Source organism: Cheilinus undulatus, linkage group 3, assembly GCF_018320785.1.
Source record: "Cheilinus undulatus linkage group 3, ASM1832078v1, whole genome shotgun sequence".
Lineage (NCBI taxonomy): Eukaryota > Metazoa > Chordata > Actinopteri > Labriformes > Labridae > Cheilinus > Cheilinus undulatus.
Genome location: NC_054867.1, coordinates 54,642,041 through 54,656,570, shown reverse-complemented (window position 1 = coordinate 54,656,570; position 14,530 = coordinate 54,642,041).

The following is a 14,530-nucleotide window of genomic DNA, read 5'->3' as shown; positions in this document are numbered from 1 at the left end:
CACCTGCCTTTGTGCTCTAAACGGCCTCCTTGTTCTTAGATATTCTCTGCTTATCTTGAATCTTGTTTCAGTTCAATGCCATCTTCTCTCAAACACGTTGATTCCACCTGTTTGTCTGAACGGCTTTGATTTTTCTCTGTGGCGTACGAAACTTTCTCTGAGCTCTAAATGTATTTCTGCTCTTTGATTTTTCTCTAACCCAACCAATAGGAAACAGGTAGAGGATGGACCAATCACAATCACGGCCTGTTGTTCCTATGCTGTTCTCCATTTTTTTTAGATCTGATTCACCTCACAGAAAGGTACAGAGTTGCTAAGCCTGTTGACAACGCATGCAGCAGCAAGGCATGGATGGTGACAGAGCTCATCAGACAGCTGTACCCCAGGCAGTTGATGTGACAAAACAAGCGTTATGGAAAATCATCTTCCTTTGCAATACAGGAATGCAGTTATTCAAGGTTGTTCCCATCTGAGAAACCAATAATTATGACGGGGTAAGCCAAACTGCTTCAGCAAGTTTCTGAGGACAGAGTGAAGGTAACAAGTCAGATGCTACAGAACAAAAAGCCCACAAGCTACCAGGGTTTGGCAGTAACAACAAACAGGGAATATAACAAGGTAAGGCAGGTTTGTTTATAGAACACTGTTCCAGGAGCTTTACAGCAGTGATCATCAACCGGGGGCCCTGGGGCCACATCAGGCCACCACAGCTTCCAGTCCGGCCCCAGAAATTTTTTAAAATCAGAAAATGTGCAGATGAAAATATCTTGTGGTATTTAGGGAATTTTATTTTTTAAAATCCCAACAGGCTTTAAAGAGATACTTCAACATTTTGGCAAATTCACCCATTGACATGACACAATTGAAACGCAGGATTCAGAATTGTCTATGCATACATGGAACTATTGATCACAGTCTAAAAGATCTTGACTACAGACACTTTATAATAAACCTAATTCTTTTATATCTAGACTGTTGCTCTTGCTAAATCATTCATTTTTGAAGATATTTTTCCAGTTCTTTTAGTTCCCCCTACCTTTTTTTTCATGACTTTTAATGTTTTGCCACTGCGACATATGTGTAAAATAAACAGATAAAGATGCATAAAATACAGAGGTACAGATGCGTACATGTTTGTTTCATTATTTTATTCAGTGCTTTTATATCTTATCTCATTTTGGCAATTTACCTCATATTCATGGATAGACAGAAGTATACTTTGTAATGTGTTGTTTGCTGTTTGGACCCTGTCCTTAAATATGGTGCAATGCTGTGTATCATCAAAAGATGGCAGCATAGCCTTGATTTCGGTTCCATTAAGAGAGGACAGAGTTTTAAACATTTCAACATGGAAAATAACAAAAATAGACTTGCTTTTGTTTTACAATTTGGGTCCAAGAGATCCTGAGATGACAGATATGCTGAAGCATTTTCAAACACCTAGGTAATATGAACTGCAGGGGCAGATTTTTTGAAATGTTGTAGGGGGCGCCACTGAGCCAAATAGCCACGCCCACCAACAATCATCCTATCAATCTTCTCATTTCCTAATTTGGTATTTTTCTGCCAAGTTTCATAGCTTCTTAAGTTTTGTAAGCCTAGGATAATTCTACTTCCTTTTCATGGGGAGGAAAAATTCTCCGTGGCCACGCCCCTTTGAGTAATGAAAAATTTCTAATGAAATTTTCAACTTTGACATGTCTTCTTACAATATCCCTAACATGATGGTGTTTGGATGATTTCTCATGAGGAATTTTGAAAATTGTGAAGTCTGCAATGTGCTGCTTTTTGACCACAAAAATCAAAATGGCGGACTTCCTGTTTGTTTTGCGGCATGGGTCCAAGAGGCTTTTTTGCAGAAATTAAAATGATGTATAAGCTCAACAATTTTCAAAATCCTAGGTTAAACCTGCTGCAGGGGCTGAATTTTTTACAAAATTGTAGGGGCCCCACTGAGCCAAAAAGCCATGCACACCCAACACTCATCCTATCAATCCTCTCATTTTGCTACTGAGTATTTTCCTGCCAATAATAATAATAATAATAATTCTACTTCCTGTTAAATGGCGAATGAAAAAATTGTCACCACCACACCATTTTAGGTAAGGACTCTTGACCATCAAATCTGAGTAATAACTACCTTGAAAAATGTCTCTGGGCTAATTTCAGCAGGATTTGGCCAATCTTGTAATAAATGGAAATTTTTTTAGCGAGCATCAGCCACTTTTATCACATGATGAAGCATTTCAATATAAGGGGCCGCCATGGCCACACCTTTCGACTAATGAGAAAACCCCGAATAACTTTTGACCGAAGACATCTCTTCTTGCTCTCCACCAAAGATGAAGTAGTTTGGATGAACGCCCTTGGACGAGTTCATTCAAATACAACCCCTAAAATATGCCTTGTTTTACCAAAAAATTCAAAGTGGCGACTTCCTGTTTGACTTACGATATCGATCCAAGAGGACTTTTTGTGCGTCCTGACATGACGCATCTGCCCACACATGTTCGAAAATCCTAGGTCAAACCAGCTGAGGGGGCTGAACTTTTGAAATGTCGTAGGGGGCGCCATTGAGCCAATAGGCCACGCCCACCTAAAAACATCACATCAATTATCTCAGCATGCTCATGAGAATGTTTTTGCCAAGTTTTATTGCTCTACACATATCACAAGCTCCTGAGAATTCTACTTTGTGTTTCATCCAATGAGGCTAGTGGACTTCCTGTTGAGATTTTGGCATGGGACCAGAGAGCTTTTTTGTAGGACTGATGATAACATATATGCACACCGAAATTCATAAGCCTGGGTTTAACCTGCTGGGGGGGCCAAATTTTTGAACATTTGTAGGGGGCGCCATTGAACCAATAGGCCACGCCCACCTACAAAATGAATATCAATCATGTCAGCATGCCAATGAGATTTTTTTTGGCAAGTTTCATCACTCTACATTTCTTATAACCATTTGAAAAATCTACTTCCTCTTTCATGGCAAACAAAAAATCGCCATGGCCACGCCTTTTAACGTAGACATTTGACCATTGTGTATGTGTAAGGCCAACTCCTAGGGAACAGCCTGAGTGAATTTTCAGAATGATCTGCCCAACCATGTAGGCTCTGCAATGTGAAATTCAGGAGTATTGACTTTCTGTTGCCAGAGGGTGGCGCTGTACAATTTTTCAAAATTTCAAATTTGGATGTATTCTGGCCTGGACTGTTACCAAGCACATGAAATCTGTCTCAGATATGACCATGTATACTAAAGTTATGACTGTTTAAATAATTTTGATGAGACAAAATGGCGACTCTTCACTTTGTCGCCCCATACTGGCCACGCCCTCTGACGAAAAGTCAATTTGATTTTTCAAGAAAGCTAAACCCACTTCTTTAGTCCATCCTGACACAAATTTGAAGTGGATATCTTGGATAGTTTTTAAACTGCAGCTTGCACCATAAACCTTGACATTTCCTGTCATCACTAGGTGGCGCTTTGATCTGTTAAAAAATCTGACCATATAAATGGGTGCAGGCCATGACTGCCAATATACCTGAGCAATATGACTCCAATCGGACAATACACGGCTGTGTTATAAACTACTTCCTGTTTACCAGAATCATACGCAAATTTGAGGGCTTGCCATGGCCACACCTTTCAACTAATGAAAAAACCCCGAATAAATTTTCATCAGCCATGTCTCATGTAGCTCTGTGCCGAAGTACAAGTTGATCTGATGAAATTCCTCGAACGAGTTTGTTCAGTTATGACACCTGAAAAAGGCCAAAAACAGCCCCGTTTTTGCTTATTTATTCAAAATGACAGATTTCCTGTTGGAGATAGAGTGTAGGCCCAAGAGGCTTTTTTGTAGATCTCCCCAAGCCACACCTGCACACAAAATTTGATGAATCTATGACAAAGTCAAAGGAGGGGGCTTTAACTTTGAAACCTGTTAGGGGGCGCTATTTTTGCAATTTTGAATTTTCATGTTGGAGACCCAAAAAATATCGAAATTTTCGCAAGACCGGATGTACGTGCAAAGTTTCCCTGCAAATTCATAAATGTAAAGGGCCTCAAAAGTCCATGCAATGACGGCAAATGATATGTTGAATAATCCTAGCAGATACAATTAGGTCCTCGCACCACTCGGTGCTCGGGCCCTAATTATGTAACATTACGACACATGAAGCAAATACTCTGAACTACTTCTTGAGTAAATCAGTAGGCGGAGTGACAGTGCAGCAGCCATGTCTGGAGTGTAGTTCCAGCTTTGCATTTAGCTTTAAAACATCTCAGTCTCGTAATGTTCCATGATTATTTCATGATTATCTCTCACCAAACTATCAGGATCAGACTCCGGGTCTAACGCGTACAGACGTATATCAAAATTTGCCATATTTCACTCAGTCGGACCGGTTCATTCAAAGTTTACAAGTACGTAAACATAGCTATTTTGAAGGGTGGCAGGCACAAAACATTGAGTCCTGCTGCCAGCCAACCTCCGGCAAATCGGCCATTTGGAGGAAAGCCGGATCCGTGGGGGGGGGGGGGGGCAACAGCGAAAACGAAGCAGACATTTAACAGAGGTTAAATAAGGGTTTTTCAGAGTGCCAGTGTGAGAAACTGATGAGTTTTTGAGCTGTAACCATGTGAAGCTACTACATGGGTATCAGAGAGATGGTGTAAAGCCTTGAAATGTAGTTTTTGGGAAGCCTGGCCCCTTCACTGTCTTCCAGTAAAAGCTGGCCCTTGTGGGGTACAGGTGGCCGAGTGGTTAAGGCGTGCCCCATGTATGCGGACGGCCTGGCTGAGGCCCTTTACTGCACATCTCTCCCCCGCTCTTGTCCCTGTTTCCAACTCTATCCACTATCGTCCTCTATCGGGTAAAGGCACAAAAATGCCCAAAATAAACCTTAAAAAAAAAAAAAAACTGGGTCTTGTACAAATGATGACCCATGCTTGCATGTTATGCATTATTATCTGTTTCTGTAAATGATGCCGCTTTGCACTATCCGATTACTGGTAGGTGGCTTGTACTTGTATAGTTAAACTGTGGCCTCTAGATCTGTATTTGTCTTAATTTGTATTTGTGCACTTTGTCTAGTGTGTATGTTCGGTTATGCTGCATCCGAATTGCCCCTTGGGGACAATAAAGACTTACAAACAAACAAACATACAATGTTTACAGGCTTAAAACAAGTGAAGTCATCAACCATTCACCTTCCTGGGAGATCTGTGACCCCCTCGTCTCATAGGTTCCTCTGGATCCCTGACTGCTGTGGACCTAGCTAACAAACACCAGCCTCCCACCTATTACCATTATCAGACAAGTTTGTGTTTTTATCCAAAAAAAGGAAAAATTTCAGCTCCTTAGGCACAAATTTCCAAGAAGATCTGGCATACCTCTATGGTGGGGTGTTCAGCAGCAGACCTATACACTGGGGCGATGACATATATTACCGAAATTACAAGACTTGTCAGATTTTCGATCTTTTTTGTTAATAAAACTGTGCGGTTGTGTAAAGTAGCCATGGCTGTGTCCGAAACCACACACTCATTCCGTACTACCAATCCACTGAGCAGCATACAGTGGACTATCTAGTTGACTAAACTGCAAAACACAAAAATGATTTCGGACGCTACTCTGGCCATGGGAAATGCTGTCATCGCTGCCTCACAATTGAAAAGTTTATTATGAACGGCTTGTAGATTTGATATTTATTCAACCCCCCCCCCCAGTTCATTTTTGTTGCCTTGTCAATTTTTTTTTATCCAGTTGAATTGTTTCTGGTGTCTGTATTTCCTCATCTACACTTTGTATTTTTCAATAATTGTTATAAAGTTAAAAAAAACAAATGGCTGGTAGATTTCCATGACAATGGCTGAGGATCAAAATTAACAGTAGAAATTCACTGAAAACTGATACTGAACATAATGTTCACACACACACACACACACACACACACACAAAAAGACATTTTTTTGTGTCTTTAGTGGTAAAATAGTCTACATTTTTGTCTGTATTATCACTTATTTTTACATAAAGATGATGGTATCATGTCTTGTAATCCTCATAGGGGGAAAAGTTACTCCGTTTTGAATCCTTAACATTTCCTCACAGATTAAATACTTTGGTTAAAACCAACAAACAAAAAACGGCTTTAAAAAAGTTTTTATATGTGTTCTTGTGCTCCTTTGGTTTGTCCGTCACGTTAGAGAGCAGCAACCATCAACGCCCCGGTGTAGAGGTCTGCGGCTCGGGCAATGTATGTCAACGCCCCAGTGGTCTGCTCCTATACCCCCCACCATAGCAGTCTGCAGCCAGATGCCTCTCCAAATTTCAACCAGACGAAAGGAAAGAGCACAACCTAAATAGCATAAATACACCAATAGCAATTGGACAATCCAAGTTCGACCAAAGACAAAGATCCCGGTCCAAATTGCACAATTATATTGGCAGTAATTGAACAGTCATATGCTGGACCAAAAAGAGAAACCACTATTCAAAGTGCAGGTATATTTTGACAATATTGGGATGGCTGCTTTTTAACCAAATAAGAGAGAATTTAAAAAACTGCATGAATATACTGGGAACTTTAGGACAGTCAAATTTTTTACCAAAAATTGACAAGCAATTTTTGAATTGATCAACTACTTCAGCAATGATTGAACAGTAATTTTAACTTTAAAAGAGCACCTTCTAGATTTCACAAGACAGGCAACCTTTAGGCAGTCTTATTTAACCCAAATAAAGGGCCCTGTAGTAATTGAACAAACATGTTTGCAACATTAAGACAATTTTTTTTTAAATCTAAAAGAGTGAGAAATCTGCTACACTTTATGGCAATCTTATTTTTTTTATTGTAAAAATAAGAGACCCTTTACAATTGCACACTGTTATGGCCAGAGATGGCAAGTAACAAAGTACAAATACTCCGTTACTGTACTTAAGTAGATTTTTCAGGTACTTTGTACTTTTAGAAGTATTAATTTCTCTGATGACTTTTTACTTTTACTCAGTTACATTTTCAACATAAATATCGGTACTTTCTACTCCTTACATTTCCCAAAAAGGCTCGTTACTTTAAATAGCCTAAGCCTATATATTTTTTTTTTTTTGGCGCCGCGACACCAATGTGCGTCAACTGTTTTGGGTTTTGAAAGACGCAGGAAGAGACACGGCTGTCTCTGTGTGCGTGTGCGTGTGTGCGTGCGTGCAAGCGTGAGCGTGTGGTGTGTGTCAGCAGGTCTGCCACTCCGCCCACACCTTTTACTCCACTAACGTTAGAGCAGCTGCACGAAATGGACAACGGTGAGGATCCCACACAGTCACCGGTGCAGTCTGTCGACGAGCAGCACCCATGGCCTTATTTAACAGAGCTGTTTGAGTTTGTCGGTGCTAAAAAAAACTCCTGGTGAATGCGTTGCATCTTGTGCAAACCAAAACTCCAGGAAGTATTGGCGTTCAAGAACAGTCCGTCAAACCTCAGGAAACACATAAAAATGAGTCATTAGCGCTAGCTACGTGTTAGCTAGTTAGCTTGCACTAATGTTAGAGCGCGCAAAGATAAGCGCTTGCACGGGCAGAAGGCTAGGTTAGCTACCGTTATCAGACTGTGCTGAAAGCTGGCTAGCATTAACGGTAGCTGCCACCGTCAGTTTGGGTTTGAGCAGAAACGGCCGAAATTGCGCTTTTTTTCTACTAGTCAGCTGTAGTATTATGACCAGGGCTGTACATAAGCTGGTGCTCTGTACTCATGAGCACTGAAAATATTAAAATGAGCACCACATCCAAGTGTGTTAGTCCTCATTTGAGTACCTAACATTTTACAGTGCAGACATCATTGCTATGAACATCTAGATTAACATGAATTCATGTTCTTGTTCTTAGGGATACAAACATTGTCTGGGGAAATGATTTTAAGTAGGTGGTGCTACTGTTAAAATTCAAAAAAGGTAAACAGTACTGTTAACAGCAGTAATGTTATAGTGAAACTTGTGGGGGTTTTTTCTTTTTCATTTCATGAAGTCAGATGTTAATCTGTAGGTTTTATTCAATTGCCAATTTTGTATTGAATCTTATTTAATTAGAAAAAATACCTGAACCATGACTCAGACATGAAAAAAATGAGCGCCACTACATTGTAACATTGTAGGCTGCCCCGACTCACATTTGTATCACTTGACTCATAATGGCTCTCCTACATTTGTCCCTCCAGAGAAAGCATGAGAGACACCTGGTGAGGTACACCAAGCTAGCTATTCAGAAAAGGAAGCATGACCAAGATCTGAATGACCAAGCAGCACCCAAGCAGCTGAAACTGTGGGATATGCCTCGCGTGACACAGAAAGGTGTGGATGAGCGTCTTGTTGATTTTGTGGTTAATGGCCTGCACCCTCTGAGTGTCGTAGATGAGCCGGGTTTTAAACGTCTAATTAAATACCTCCAACCCAATGCATCTGTCATGGTTCGCAATACCATGAAGAGCAAAATCAACAAAGCAACTACAGAGATGAAAGAGAATCTCAAGGCGGCGATGCACGATGTGGAGTTCATCGGGACCACCACTGATTGCTGGACAGCAAACAGAAAGGGCTTCATCGGTGTCACAGCCCACTGGATACAGCCTACAAGTCTGCAGTGGTGCTCTGCTGTACTAGCATGCAAGCAACTGAAAGGACCACACAACTTCACTGCACTTGCAGATGCTCTGACTAAGATCCATACAGGTACGTAGGCTATTGGTAGGTTTAGTAATATTTTATTTGAGTCCAATCCAGTTTAAATATTTAGGCTTGTTGTCACATCTGCATTCATTCATTTTAATACTGTGGCTTTAACTTTGAATATCTGGATTCTTAACTGCTAATGTGTGCAATCATGTGTATGTGTCTGTGCTTTTTCCCTTGCTGCTGTGAACTTAAATTTCCTGTGGGATCAATAACGTATCTGTATGCCTTTTTTCTTACCCGTCTGTCTGTCTAGAGTTCAACATCAGAGACAAGATTGTACGTACGACGACAGATAGTGGGTCCAATTTTCCTGAAAGCCTTCAGAGTGTACGGTGTCGACGATGAAAACAACGACGCAGAACCACTCGGGGCAGAGCCAGATGAATCAGGTGAGTGTTATATTGGTTCGTGAAGATGACTTAACTATTGTCAAGTGTTTAGATATCTTGAAAAGCACCCTACTAATTAATATATTATTTTATTAATAAGGAGACGAGGATGGTGAAGAGATCATGATGGAGGCTGTTGAAGCCGGTCCCTTGTTGGAACAGGATGATGGCCTGGAATACCAACTGCCAAAGCACCGTCGCTGTGCCTGTCATCTTATGAACCTGGTGGGTGATTGATTGAGTTTATGGATTGAGTAAAAACGGTAATCCAAGGGATGACATGTAAGTTTGAACACTTATTCCCAACACGGTCCTTTGATATTCACAGGTGGCAACAGTTGATGTCAAAGCAGCGAATGAAGACCGGGTCTACATGAAGCTCTCCCACTCATCATTTGCAAAGTGCCAGGCTCTCTGGAACAAGAGCAGCAGATCCACCCCAGCTACAGAGATCATTGAAGAACACTGCAAACTCCAGCTCCTGAGGCCTTGTGAAACAAGGTACACTTTGCATTTTGAGATGTGTTCAACCCTTTGAATCTGTTTCAGATGTAAAGCACTATACAAATATTATGTATTCTTTTTTATTGTTTCAAGGTGGAATTCTCTCTTCTATGCTGTTGAGAGGATTGTACGGATCGTGAAGGAACAAGGAGAAGCAGCCATTGCAGCGGTCTGCAGCGCGCTTAAGATTCCAACGTAAGTTTACTTTGCATTACCACCTAACTGTAGGGTTGGCTGGTGTAAGTAAACATGTGGGAGATAATCAACAAGAGCAGCTAGTTTCATTATTCACCATCTTTTCAGGTGATACATTCTTCGCTGCTGTTCTTCTAGCAACACTAAAGAAGGTGATAACCTGTAGTGCTAAATTATAGTGTCACCTAGTGGCCTAACAGGGAGTAGAACTGGGTAATAATGCCAGAATGCACTTGCAAAGAACACAACACTAACTGCCTGCCTTGGATAGTTTTAGGTGTTGTTGGCATTATTATTCCATCATGTAAACATGTTTGACTGTTTAGACACTGATGGTTTTGTGCATCTGTGTGTGTTTCTCAGGTTCAGTCCTGCCGAGATTGCTTTTCTCACAGAATATGCGAAGACCCAGTTGCAAAGGCAGTTGATGTTCTTCAGGGCGAGGCAAACGTGCAGATGGGGTGGCTTGTACCCACCATCACACTGCTCAAGTCCAAGCTCCAGAAGCTTCACACCACCTCCAAGTACTGTGGGCCATTGGTGGATGCTCTTCAAGCAGGGCTTGAACGTCGCTTTGGAGAGATGCTCACTGATCCAGAGCTGGTTGCTGCTGCCATTCTTGTCCCCAAGTTCAGGACGCGCTGGACTACTGATAAAGGCATCCTTAAATGTGGTATGTGCTGCATCACTTTCTTTTATTGTATTGTTATATTTTTTTAAATTATGTTTAAAATGCTTAACACCCTAAAACTCACTCCCCTCACGTCTATATGTACATTCAAACAAAGTGGATCGTAACCGACTGTTGCACCCGTTAAATACCACTTACAACCCCACAACTCTTCCCTACCTCCTCCTCCACACCTCCATCCATACTCCCTCGCTTCCTCGCCCTCCCTTGCTCTCAGTCCCTCCTTTCTCTGTCCATCCCCTTCTCTTGTATGCTAATTCTGTTTCTTCATTTGGTTTTGAATCCCCCATAGGCCTTGACTACATCAAAACCCACCTGAAGGAGCAGAGTAGTGCAGCCCAGTCCGGTGACTCTCTGTCGTTGGCGGAGGAGGAGGACTTCTTTTCGACAATCAAGCAGACAGATCAACGGGACGGTAACACTGAGCAATTAGAGTCCTACCTGGCCAGTCCAACTGATACCATGGACATCCTGAAAACATTTCCATCTGTGTGCCACCTGTCTCTTAAGCTCAACACACCACTACCTGCCTCAGCTGCCTGTGAGAGGCTTTTTAGCACAGGCAGGAATGATTTTTAGACCCAAGAGGGCTAAGCTACTTTCTGAGAACTTGGAAAACCTGCTTCTCATGAAGCTTAACAAAAGGTTTTGTTAGATTTGTTTTATCATGCCTTCACATTAGACTCGTATAGAGGGATGGAGAGATGCAGTGTACAGAGATGGAGAGGGGGTCTAGTATGTGTTGTGTAGGTATAAACATATAATGAGTTTCTTATCTGAGGAGCACAAGAATTGTGTCTTTAATGTGAAGGGTTTTTCATTGAGCTTCACTGAATGCACAGTGTACAATTTGTTTTGTCTTTTCATTTTTTATCAGTTTAATTGGCAGGGACATAATGGCTAGAGAAGCTTAGTTATTTTCATCTGTAGTCCCTAGGTGTGTCACTCACAATAACACACCTGTACAGTGTTCAACACCCGTTGCCTGATGTGCTATTAATATAAGTGCTACTAAAAAGGTTGATTAAGAGTTGGGCCTATGAGCATGATTTTTGACACCATAGTTTAGAAGCTAATCCTGGTCCAAAATTCAATGTTCAGAAGTGTGATGTGTTAACTTTAAGTGTACAATACAAATGCCTAAAGGAATATAGTGAAGAACATTAGTATACTAGGCAGGTAGTGTTTGTTCAAACAATAACATTGCTAAAGTAGATTGCATTTAAATGATCCTGTGTTTAATAGCTTTGCAGCCAGTGAATTGTGCAATAGAAATACTTTTTACTTTTAAAAGTACTTTTGAGTACATTTCAGAGCCTGTACTTTTTACTTTTACTTGGGTAGATATTTGGATCAGTACTTTTTACTTTTGCTCAAGTCGTTTTTTTTACATAGATATTTTACTTCTACTCAAGTAAGGAATCTGTGTACTTTTGCCATCTCTGGTTATGGCCTCTTAAAAAATTAATTTAAATCACAAAATAAGGCTCAAACAAAAGAGACCAGTAACATATACAAAGGACAGACAAACGATTGTAGTTTCAAATAATATGCCAAGCTTTATTTTTGAAAGTAATAATTAATTAATCAAACAGTTAATAAATCAATGAAATAAAAGGGCTGTAGGCGTTGGCCAAAAAGAACAAACGAGGGATAGTGGACATGGCTAACCACGCAACGGGCTATTGGACCAGCCACCACCCCTTGTTTTATTAAAACAAGTAAAGACAGCAACACTAAAAGCTTTCTGTATCAGAAAGTGTTTTTGCTGCTCTGCTGTTCTGTGATAGTTGAAGGGGAAAGGGGTAGTACGGCTGCTAGCTGAATGTTAGCCTTAGCCAGACCAACACATTTCTTCATCAGAGTTAGCACTGAGCACTGTTGTTGCTCTACTGTACCCCCGCTTTGGCATGATTGTGGGATAGTTACAGGGAAAGGGTCAGTTGTTGTATACCGCTGAGTTGTCGTGTCCCAGCTAATGACTAGCAGTCCTGCTAGTTGTTAGCTGGTACTTAGCTGCAGTGACGCTTTTGTCTGAACCAGAGAACGTGTCTAATATACGCTCTATTCTTTTATACCAGGCCCACTTCACAGAAGGGCCCAGTCTTATCTCACTCCTAGTTTTCTGACATGTAGCTAATGTTGCCCTACAGACAGGGTTATAGCTTGCTTACTACTCTTTGCATGTCCTGTAACTTGTTGGTAGCCTCACTACTGTTAGTTGTAGCCGATGCATTCTACAATAGAGTGTTATATTAATGTTAGATCATGTTTTAGGTAAATTTGTTCAAGTCTATTTAAATGAATGCAATGAATTAATAAACACGTGACAGAGATGTGTTAGGCCTATGTTTCATGGACACATGAACATGAATAATTATTTAAACACTGTAATAATAAGCTGGTTTTAGTATCTTGCTGACAGATGAGAAAGGCGGTTTCTTTTTATTTTACTTACTGATGACGGCAGCCCGTCAGTGGCCGGTTGTCCGCCTTGTTCAGCCATAGTCGGTTGAAATTTCAGCGGGGTTGGACCAGTCTATGGGTCGGACTCCCAGTGAAATGAAATGCAGTCACCAACGGAGACAGCGACGCTGCTGCCCAGCAGATGGAGGGGCGGCAATTTCCACACATGAATATACTCCACTTTAGTGTGAATCTCTTCAAAACTGCGTGATGTTTGTCTAAAAAATAGATGCGTGTGCTGGTTGATCCACAAACACACTTTCAACAGTTCACAAGCAGAACTGAAGATTTACAAATGATAAGTCATGATAAAAAAAAACACACACACACACACACACACACACACAACAAAAAAAAACGTGTAAATTGTGGATGTATTTGAGGATCTGAAAAACACATGTAAATCATGGACATATATTTGTGCATAATTTTGAGACAAATCTATCCCCGTAGTCTAAATCCAAACAGGCGCAGAAAACAACACTGAAAGCTTTCTGTGACAAACAAATGTTCTCGCTCTACTCTCGTCAGTTTCAGCATGGCTATCCGATCATGGCGGTGGGCTTGTCCTGCATTGTCCGGCATTAGCTCTGCTGTTAGCTTGGACGTCACTGTAAAGGCCCATTTATGCTCAACCTTAAATACGGATACGGACGGAGCCGTCTGTCTGTGCTCCGCATTCATTTTGTCTGTATTTCTGCATGGTACGGATACGGGCCAAACGGAGCAGTACCACCGCAAACCGTGGGGGCAGTGGTACTGGTCACTACTCAATACGTAGCTCTAGTGAGACACAGAGAATAAATAACAATGGCGAAACTTTTTGAGGAAGATTTGTGCGAGTTGGTTAAAAACGCTGCCTCTGTTTTTGTCTCTAATGCAAGAGATACATTATCAATACCTCCTCCACAGTTGCCATGTTTGTTTTTGAGTTTGTCGTTGTCATAAACTTCTTACTCTGGGCGCTGAGGGAACCCATGCAACGCTAACTTCCGGGTTTGCCTATAAAATTACATCATGACTGCACCACTCTATTGGTTAACATCCATGCCAACATAAAGGACGCGTGGAAGTATGTGAGCAGTGACAGTAACATCGATTGTAAAGGATGTATACATTTTCGTACATAAAGGGAGTATAAATGGGACTTAAGACCGCTGCTGTTTACTCCGAACTGGACCGCTGTTCTTTTTTAATCCAGAGCACAAAGCCACAGTGACAGCTTGTCTTGTGCAGAGAATATATTTCGTGATTTCAGACTCGTACACAATCTTCTTTTTTCAATTTTTCCATCATGAGCTCCTGTCCCCCTGTCACTCCTGTCTTTTCTGCAACGTCGTTGGCTGCTCTCCTCCCCTCGTCTGCTTTCATGCAGCATAAGAGTGACACACACACAAATGCGGCACTCATGCTCACACCTACATTGAAACACACGCTAACCAGGGCCCTCCACATCCTCATACTGCACTTACAAAAGTTTTATTCTCACCTCAACACAAGGTCTTCAATGTGGCAGCAGCAAGTAGGTTCAGCCTGGAGATTGCTAAACTGCTGAGA